Source organism: Symphodus melops, assembly GCF_947650265.1.
Source record: "Symphodus melops genome assembly, chromosome: 5".
Lineage (NCBI taxonomy): Eukaryota > Metazoa > Chordata > Actinopteri > Labriformes > Labridae > Symphodus > Symphodus melops.
The window spans coordinates 9,028,030-9,037,599 of NC_136695.1; positions in this window are offsets into that span (position 1 = coordinate 9,028,030).

The following is a 9,570-nucleotide window of genomic DNA, read 5'->3' on the forward strand; positions in this document are numbered from 1 at the left end:
AACGTACAAAAAGCTTTGATTGATTCCTTTAAACGACGTGTTGTGAGTCTTTACGTCACAAACTGAAGAATAATGTCCACTGAAGTGAATTAGAAATACTTTAAATATTCCTGAGTGGTATCAGGTCTGTGGGGTCAACCTGAGCGCGTGACAGGCAGAGGGTGACATCATCAGGACTCACCTGGTTCCTCCGATGTTCTGTCCTTTAAGATGCACTCTGAAAGAAAAAAGAAAATATATAAAGTTAGAGAATGTGTGTGATGTTATTAACATGACATATAGAGCAGATATGCTTCATGTTCAGACTATGAAAGTAACATTTTATCCAGTTATATTAAATCATCTAAAATCTGAATACAAAGCTTCAGTCTCTGACTTTATAAACCAGCTGAAGCTGCAGCAGGAGAGAGGAGACTTGTTTGTAATAAGAGTCAAAGAGCCGGATGCTGGTGGACAAGTGGTTAGTTTGAACTCCACATGTACACAGGCTTTAGTCCTTGAAGCAGGTGGACCAGATTCAAACCCGACCTGTGGCATCTTTCCTCTCTCTCTGTCTGTCTGTCTGTCTCTCTCTCTCTCCCCAATGTTCCCTTAAAAACTCCTTGAATCACGTCACATCTCGTTTGTGCAGAAAATAAATAAAGTTCATCAGTGACTCTTAAACCTGTCATCTTACTAACAATGCTTTTAAATATAATAAAAAAATAAAAATAAAAAAAACTCACCAACAACCAGCTCAATGGTGAACTGCTGAGGAGGATGAGATGAGATCAGATGACGAAAAATACAGGTGTAGACTCCACTGTCGGCCACCTTCGTCTTCCTGATCTTTATGGAGGCGTTACCGTTCTTCAGCTCCTCGTTAAAATGTGACACTCGACCTTCAAGCTGACTGTTAAAATCTCTTCCATTGTAAAAGAACACATCCTGACCGCCTTTCTTCCAGTCAAAGACCGTGGTCTGGATGTTCTCCTTGGTGCTGAGGGAACACGGTAACACAGCATAACTGTCTTCTTTCACCGTCACTTGAAATGAAACACAAACATGAGAGTGAATCAGTTCGTTTCCATGAAAACAGTAAAGTCAGTGAATGGAGCATCAACATGTTGTAGTGCTGGGTATACAGTCTTGATATGTGTTTAGTTGGGAGAGCTGTCCTCCACAGTGAGTAGAAGCTGAAAGTAGTCCAGGTTTGATGAGGAGCTGGTGTTTCTAAAGACCCTTTTCCATCAAAGATCCCCAGAACTAAAAGGTTCAGGGACTTCTCTTCAGGAACTAAAAGGTTCAGGGACATCTCTTCAGGAACTAAAAGGTTCAGGGACTTCTCTTCCAAGAACTAAAAGGTTCAGGGACTTCTCTTCCAAGAACTAAAAGGTTCAGGGACTTCTCTTCATAGAACTAAAAGGTTCAGGGACTTCTCTTCATAGAACTAAAAGGTTCAGGGACGTGATGGAGAGCATTTTGTCCAGAGTCCTCCTCTCTACCACTGTCACCAGTGAGTCCAGCTCTGTACCCACCACAGAGCCGGCCCTCCTCACCAGTCTGTCCAGGCGTGCTGCGTCCCTCTTCTTGCAGCTTCCTCCCCAGCACACCACGGCGTAGAAGAGGACGCTGGACACCACAGACTGGTAGAACATCTGCAGCAGCTTTTTGCAGATGTTGAAGGACCCCAGCCTTCTCAGGAAGTACAGACGACTCTGTCCCTTCCTGCAGGTAGTGTCCATGTTAGGCGACCAGTCCAGCTTGTCATCCAGTTGCAGCCCCAGATACCCGTAGGTCCTGACCACCTCCACGTCGACCCCCCCGATGGAAACAGGTTCTAGATGTGGTTTGTTCCTTCGGAAGTCCACCACCATCTCTTTGGTCTTGGAGGTGTTTAGTTGCAGATGGTTGGCACTGCACCACGTCACAAAGTCCTCGATCAGGCTCCTGTACTCCTCCTCCTGTCCATCCCTGACACAACCAACTATCGCAGTGTCGTCCGAGTATTTCTGCATGTGGCAGAGCTCAGAGTTATACTGGAAGTCAGAGGTATACAGGGTGAACAGGACAGGGGAGGGAAAGGCGCCATCAAACAAATAAAATATATTATTTTTTTCTATAAAAAGTATTTACAGTTTTCATTAAAAACAGATTTGGATCTGGTTACGTTTCATACAAACTGTCTTGTGTGAAGCTCGATTCTCAAACATTCAGCAGTGAATCGTCTGTAGCCAATCAGACGTTTCTGTTCTATTCAGACAAGATCTGTGAACCTAATTGATGTGAGTTTTTTTTTTTATTGATATGAAATAATTAATATTGTGCAACATATTTTGTAGACAGTCATTTATATATATACCGTAAATTCCAGACTATTGAGCGCACCTGGATATAAGCCGCACCGGCTAATAATAAGTAAATAAATGTATTTGAACATATATAAGCTGCACTTGATTATAAGCCGAAGGTGTCCACATTGTAACAGAGCTATTTACACGGAAAGACGTGACACAAAAACATTGTTTTAACTTTTAATTAAATACATAGGCTAACGGTAACATCTGCAAATACGAAGCCTACTGGAAATCCTTTATCGAACATGTCTGTAACACGGCTGACGAAAAAGATTACCTTAATACAGTAATACATTTCACAAGAAAAAGTCCATCCATTCACTGCCTCAGAATGACTTCATTACTCACTTCCTCAGTCTCTTTTTTGTTGTCGCTGTCAATGTCAACTTTACGTGCAGCAGCTCTATTTCCTTTGACAGCCAGGTCAATCGCCTTTAACTTGAAAGCTGCATCATATGTATTTCTCCATGTGTTTTCCATGATGATGGTGCGTGCATGAACGCAAAATGACTGATATTAAGATCCGACGTGACGAAGTGAAATGTTCTTGCGGCAGAAGCTCATTGTCCCCCAACAAAAATCCATAAATAAGCCGCATCCTTGTAAAAGCTGCAGTGTTCAAAATGTGACAAAAAAGTAGCGGCTTATAGTCCGGAATTTACGGTATATATAGATATATTCACTACAGCTCACTGGGACTTTGGTGATTTCTCAATGGTCCCAGTTCATTATCTCTCCTGTCACTGGTGATTCATCAAACAGAGTCCCAGTTTAGATTTGAACGTTGCTCTCAGGTGGACACATTTACCTGATGGCTCAATGGGACTGAATCCCTGTATACACTGCTTTGAGCTGAATCACTCTGACCTGAGTCTGAGCACGCTAAAACAAAGACACATTTAATTATTATGAAGGAGAATCTCACCTTGGATGTACACATAGTTGCTAGAGTTGATCTGATGACAGATGGCGTCCTGTGTGACCACACAGCTGTAGGTGTCGGTCTTGGTCACAGTCGTTTGGAGGATGATGTGGTAGCTGCCATCTTCATTTTTAGTGACTTGTGGTTCTTCAGCATGAAGGATGTTTCCAGAACTGTCCCTCCACTCCACTTTAGGTTCAGGAGAAGCTCCTGAACGGCTCGGCTCGGCTCTCGACATGCAACTGTGAACAGGGAATAAATAAGAAATTATTCAGGTTCTTTACAGCATCAGAAATGTAATCATGTGAATCCTCTGGTCATCACATATCTGATTAAAGAGGTTTATAAAAGGAGGAATAGAGAAGCTAAATTCATGTCTCAATGATAAATCCGATTATTTGTCCCAGCAGGCTGACATGTTGAAGGACCCTGTAGACCACCTGACCTGAACCCCCTTCATCAGAGCTGCTAGGTGTGGTGGTTATATTAACGTACAAAAAGCTTTGATTGATTCCTTTAAACTGACGTGTTGTGAGTCTTTACGTCACAAACTGAAGAATAAAGTCCACTGAAGTGAATTAGAAATACTTTAAATATTCCTGAGTGGTATCAGGTCTGTGGGGTCAACCTGAGCGCGTGACAGGCAGAGGGTGACATCATCAGGACTCACCTGGTTCCTCCGATGTTCTGTCCTTTAAGATGCACTCTGAAAGAAAAAAGAAAATATATAAAGTTAGAGAATGTGTGTGATGTTATTAACATGACATATAGAGCAGATATGCTTCATGTTCAGACTATGAAAGTAACATTTTATCCAGTTATATTAAATCATCTAAAATCTGAATACAAAGCTTCAGTCTCTGACTTTATAAACCAGCTGAAGCTGCAGCAGGAGAGAGGAGACTTGTTTGTAATAAGAGTCAAAGAGCCGGATGCTGGTGGACAAGTGGTTAGTTTGAACTCCACATGTACACAGGCTTTAGTCCTTGAAGCAGGTGGACCAGATTCAAACCCGACCTGTGGCATCTTTCCTCTCTCTCTGTCTGTCTGTCTGTCTCTCTCTCTCTCCCCAATGTTCCCTTAAAAACTCCCTGAATCACGTCACATCTCGTTTGTGCAGAAAATAAATAAAGTTCATCAGTGACTCTTAAACCTGTCATCTTACTAACAATGCTTTTAAATATAATAAAAAAATAAAAATAAAAAAAACTCACCAACAACCAGCTCAATGGTGAACTGCTGAGGAGGATGAGATGAGATCAGATGACGAAAAATACAGGTGTAGACTCCACTGTCGGCCACCTTCGTCTTCCTGATCTTTATGGAGGCGTTACCGTTCTTCAGCTCCTCGTTAAAATGTGACACTCGACCTTCAAGCTGACTGTTAAAATCTCTTCCATTGTAAAAGAACACATCCTGACCGCCTTTCTTCCAGTCAAAGACCGTGGTCTGGATGTTCTCCTTGGTGCTGAGGGAACACGGTAACACAGCATAACTGTCTTCTTTCACCGTCACTTGAAATGAAACACAAACATGAGAGTGAATCAGTTCGTTTCCATGAAAACAGTAAAGTCAGTGAATGGAGCATCAACATGTTGTAGTGCTGGGTATACAGTCTTGATATGTGTTTAGTTGAGAGAGCTGTCCTCCACAGTGAGTAGAAGCTGAAAGTAGTCCAGGTTTGATGAGGAGCTGATGTTTCTAAAGACCCTTTTCCATCAAAGATCCCCAGAACTAAAAGGTTCAGGGACTTCTCTTCAGGAACTAAAAGGTTCAGGGACATCTCTTCAGGAACTAAAAGGTTCAGGGACTTCTCTTCCAAGAACTAAAAGGTTCAGGGACTTCTCTTCCAAGAACTAAAAGGTTCAGGGACTTCTCTTCATAGAACTAAAAGGTTCAGGGACTTCTCTTCATAGAACTAAAAGGTTCAGGGACGTGATGGAGAGCATTTTGTCCAGAGTCCTCCTCTCTACCACTGTCACCAGTGAGTCCAGCTCTGTACCCACCACAGAGCCGGCCCTCCTCACCAGTCTGTCCAGGCGTGCTGCGTCCCTCTTCTTGCAGCTTCCTCCCCAGCACACCACGGCGTAGAAGAGGACGCTGGACACCACAGACTGGTAGAACATCTGCAGCAGCTTTTTGCAGATGTTGAAGGACCCCAGCCTTCTCAGGAAGTACAGACGACTCTGTCCCTTCCTGCAGGTAGTGTCCATGTTAGGCGACCAGTCCAGCTTGTCATCCAGTTGCAGCCCCAGATACCCGTAGGTCCTGACCACCTCCACGTCGACCCCCCCGATGGAAACAGGTTCTAGATGTGGTTTGTTCCTTCGGAAGTCCACCACCATCTCTTTGGTCTTGGAGGTGTTTAGTTGCAGATGGTTGGCACTGCACCACGTCACAAAGTCCTCGATCAGGCTCCTGTACTCCTCCTCCTGTCCATCCCTGACACAACCAACTATCGCAGTGTCGTCCGAGTATTTCTGCATGTGGCAGAGCTCAGAGTTATACTGGAAGTCAGAGGTATACAGGGTGAACAGGACAGGGGAGGGAAAGGCGCCATCAAACAAATAAAATATATTATTTTTTTCTATAAAAAGTATTTACAGTTTTCATTAAAAACAGATTTGGATCTGGTTACGTTTCATACAAACTGTCTTGTGTGAAGCTCGATTCTCAAACATTCAGCAGTGAATCGTCTGTAGCCAATCAGACGTTTCTGTTCTATTCAGACAAGATCTGTGAACCTAATTGATGTGAGTTTTTTTTTTTATTGATATGAAATAATTAATATTGTGCAACATATTTTGTAGACAGTCATTTATATATATACCGTAAATTCCAGACTATTGAGCGCACCTGGATATAAGCCGCACCGGCTAATAATAAGTAAATAAATGTATTTGAACATATATAAGCTGCACTTGATTATAAGCCGAAGGTGTCCACATTGTAACAGAGCTATTTACACGGAAAGACGTGACACAAAAACATTGTTTTAACTTTTAATTAAATACATAGGCTAACGGTAACATCTGCAAATACGAAGCCTACTGGACATCCTTTATCGAACATGTCTGTAACACGGCTGACGAAAAAGATTACCTTAATACAGTAATACATTTCACAAGAAAAAGTCCATCCATTCACTGCCTCAGAATGACTTCATTACTCACTTCCTCAGTCTCTTTTTTGTTGTCGCTGTCAATGTCAACTTTACGTGCAGCAGCTCTATTTCCTTTGACAGCCAGGTCAATCGCCTTTAACTTGAAAGCTGCATCATATGTATTTCTCCATGTGTTTTCCATGATGATGGTGCGTGCATGAACGCAAAATGACTGATATTAAGATCCGACGTGACGAAGTGAAATGTTCTTGCGGCAGAAGCTCATTGTCCCCCAACAAAAATCCATAAATAAGCCGCATCCTTGTAAAAGCTGCAGTGTTCAAAATGTGACAAAAAAGTAGCGGCTTATAGTCCGGAATTTACGGTATATATAGATATATTCACTACAGCTCACTGGGACTTTGGTGATTTCTCAATGGTCCCAGTTCATTATCTCTCCTGTCACTGGTGATTCATCAAACAGAGTCCCAGTTTAGATTTGAACGTTGCTCTCAGGTGGACACATTTACCTGATGGCTCAATGGGACTGAATCCCTGTATACACTGCTTTGAGCTGAATCACTCTGACCTGAGTCTGAGCACGCTAAAACAAAGACACATTTAATTATTATGAAGGAGAATCTCACCTTGGATGTACACATAGTTGCTAGAGTTGATCTGATGACAGATGGCGTCCTGTGTGACCACACAGCTGTAGGTGTCGGTCTTGGTCACAGTCGTTTGGAGGATGATGTGGTAGCTGCCATCTTCATTTTTAGTGACTTGTGGTTCTTCAGCATGAAGGATGTTTCCAGAACTGTCCCTCCACTCCACTTTAGGTTCAGGAGAAGCTCCTGAACGGCTCGGCTCGGCTCTCGACATGCAACTGTGAACAGGGAATAAATAAGAAATTATTCAGGTTCTTTACAGCATCAGAAATGTAATCATGTGAATCCTCTGGTCATCACATATCTGATTAAAGAGGTTTATAAAAGGAGGAATAGAGAAGCTAAATTCATGTCTCAATGATAAATCCGATTATTTGTCCCAGCAGGCTGACATGTTGAAGGACCCTGTAGACCACCTGACCTGAACCCCCTTCATCAGAGCTGCTAGGTGTGGTGGTTATATTAACGTACAAAAAGCTTTGATTGATTCCTTTAAACTGACGTGTTGTGAGTCTTTACGTCACAAACTGAAGAATAATGTCCACTGAAGTGAATTAGAAATACTTTAAATATTCCTGAGTGGTATCACGTCTGTGGGGTCAACCTGAGCGCGTGACAGGCAGAGGGTGACATCATCAGGACTCACCTGGTTCCTCCGTTGTTCTGTCCTTTAATCTTTTAATACGCGGAGGATGCGAGCGACCCCAAATACAAACGTTCAGACTAATTAACTATAAAATACGTTTTTTCTTATGACTGTAAACATAACTACAAACATATTATATATAGTTTGAAAGCTCAGGTTTTCGTTTTTACGGAGGAATTAAAAATGACTGTTAAAGGGTTAAATAATTTAAACAATGACGTCATACTTTACCGTTTTAAACCCTTAGCATCTCAGAAGCTCTCGCGACGAGCCACCGTTCAAATGTATTTATAGACTGAAAACCAGACATTTTAAACAAACTCAGGCTCATTTCACTAAAAAAACATTCCGCTGATCAAAAACAGCTGCTTTGTGTTAAAGTAGAATAACAGATTCATTAAAGAATAGTCCATCGTGTCCTCCGGTTAGTTTCACGCTCGCTTGTCAATCTACCGAAACAGCTTATTTCTGTCAACAAACTTTGGACCAATCATGTTCGGTATCTCTGCCATCAGTAAACGCCCAGCAACCAAACAAACCAATCAGCGTCTTTCTTGAACTGGAGCCGCGAGCCTGTCGGACTTTCATCTGAATCAGCCAATTAAACCATTGCATCTATACTCGTGCGCTCCTTAACTTTTGATTGACAGCTAGCTTGTGCCAATGAGAAGTCAACGCTATGACAAAGCCCAAAGCAATCAATTTGACTGCCTGAGCATATCAGAGCATGTACGGAAGTTAACCGTTACGTAACGTGAGCAACAGTGGGACATAAACGAATCACAAAAACTTGATTTAAATATTTGTAGAGGTGTAAGTAATTTATAAAAACTGTATAAAATGTATTTAAATTACAAACATTTATTTTTAAAGGCAGAATCAAAGACTTTCACACATTTTAAATCACTTTTTGTTGATTCAAAGGCTGTGTCCCATTCCAGAGGTTGCAGCCTTCGTGGGCTGCATTTTTTTATTTTTACAGTCTATGTTTAAGACCGATTACGTCACACCGGCGCGACAACTGCTGTCCCAATTCAGCGGCTACTTCGAATGCAGCCTTCCTTTCCCCGATTTTGGAGGCTTCAACGGTTGGATCCTTTGCAGCCTTCCCTTCCCAAGATGCATTGCGCGCAACGGTAAACATCAACAATGGCATCCACGGCAAACCCAACCCAGACCTGCGCATACCTGGGGTACGTCTCACTTTCCTTATTTGCAGTCTCCTCGGTCCTCGGTCCTCGGCCGAACCGGAAGTAGTTCCAAAGCCGCCATGTTGAGGATCGTCCCAAAGCTCTAATAGCGAACGGAGGAGAGAGGAGGCTGATCCGAGGAGCGATGACCGAGGAGACATGAGAGCTGACTTCACGGAAGTCTTTTCACTGACAGACACGCCCCCTTCTCGTATATCACTCACTGATTGGACGCTGCAGCAGATCAGACTTCAGTGAAACTTCTCAACATGAGCAGAGTTTAATACGGGAGAAAAGAGGGACATTAAAAAGAGGCTAAACGGAGCATGGGACATTTAAACAGATGATGAACATCAGTGAGTTTGTAAAGAGTCGCTCTGTGATGAGCTGGGATTAAAAAGAGTGATGAAGAGGAGTCCGTTTTATATTCTCACTTATTTATCTTCTGAACGTTTCATCATTTAGATTCTAATCAATCATTTTCAGTATCCTGACACATAAATATCCGTTTATAAAATACAAAGTTTGTTGTCTAAATACAGGCTAGGTTAAGTCCAAACTGTTTAATAATAATCAATAATTATAGACAATTCAAAATGAAAACTTTTAGTCAGTAGAAACTGTCCTTTTGGTTATGAGTAGACTGCAGGTTGTTCTTCAGGTGTTTTATCAGGTAAAGACACTAAACACTGTAACTGTGTGTGT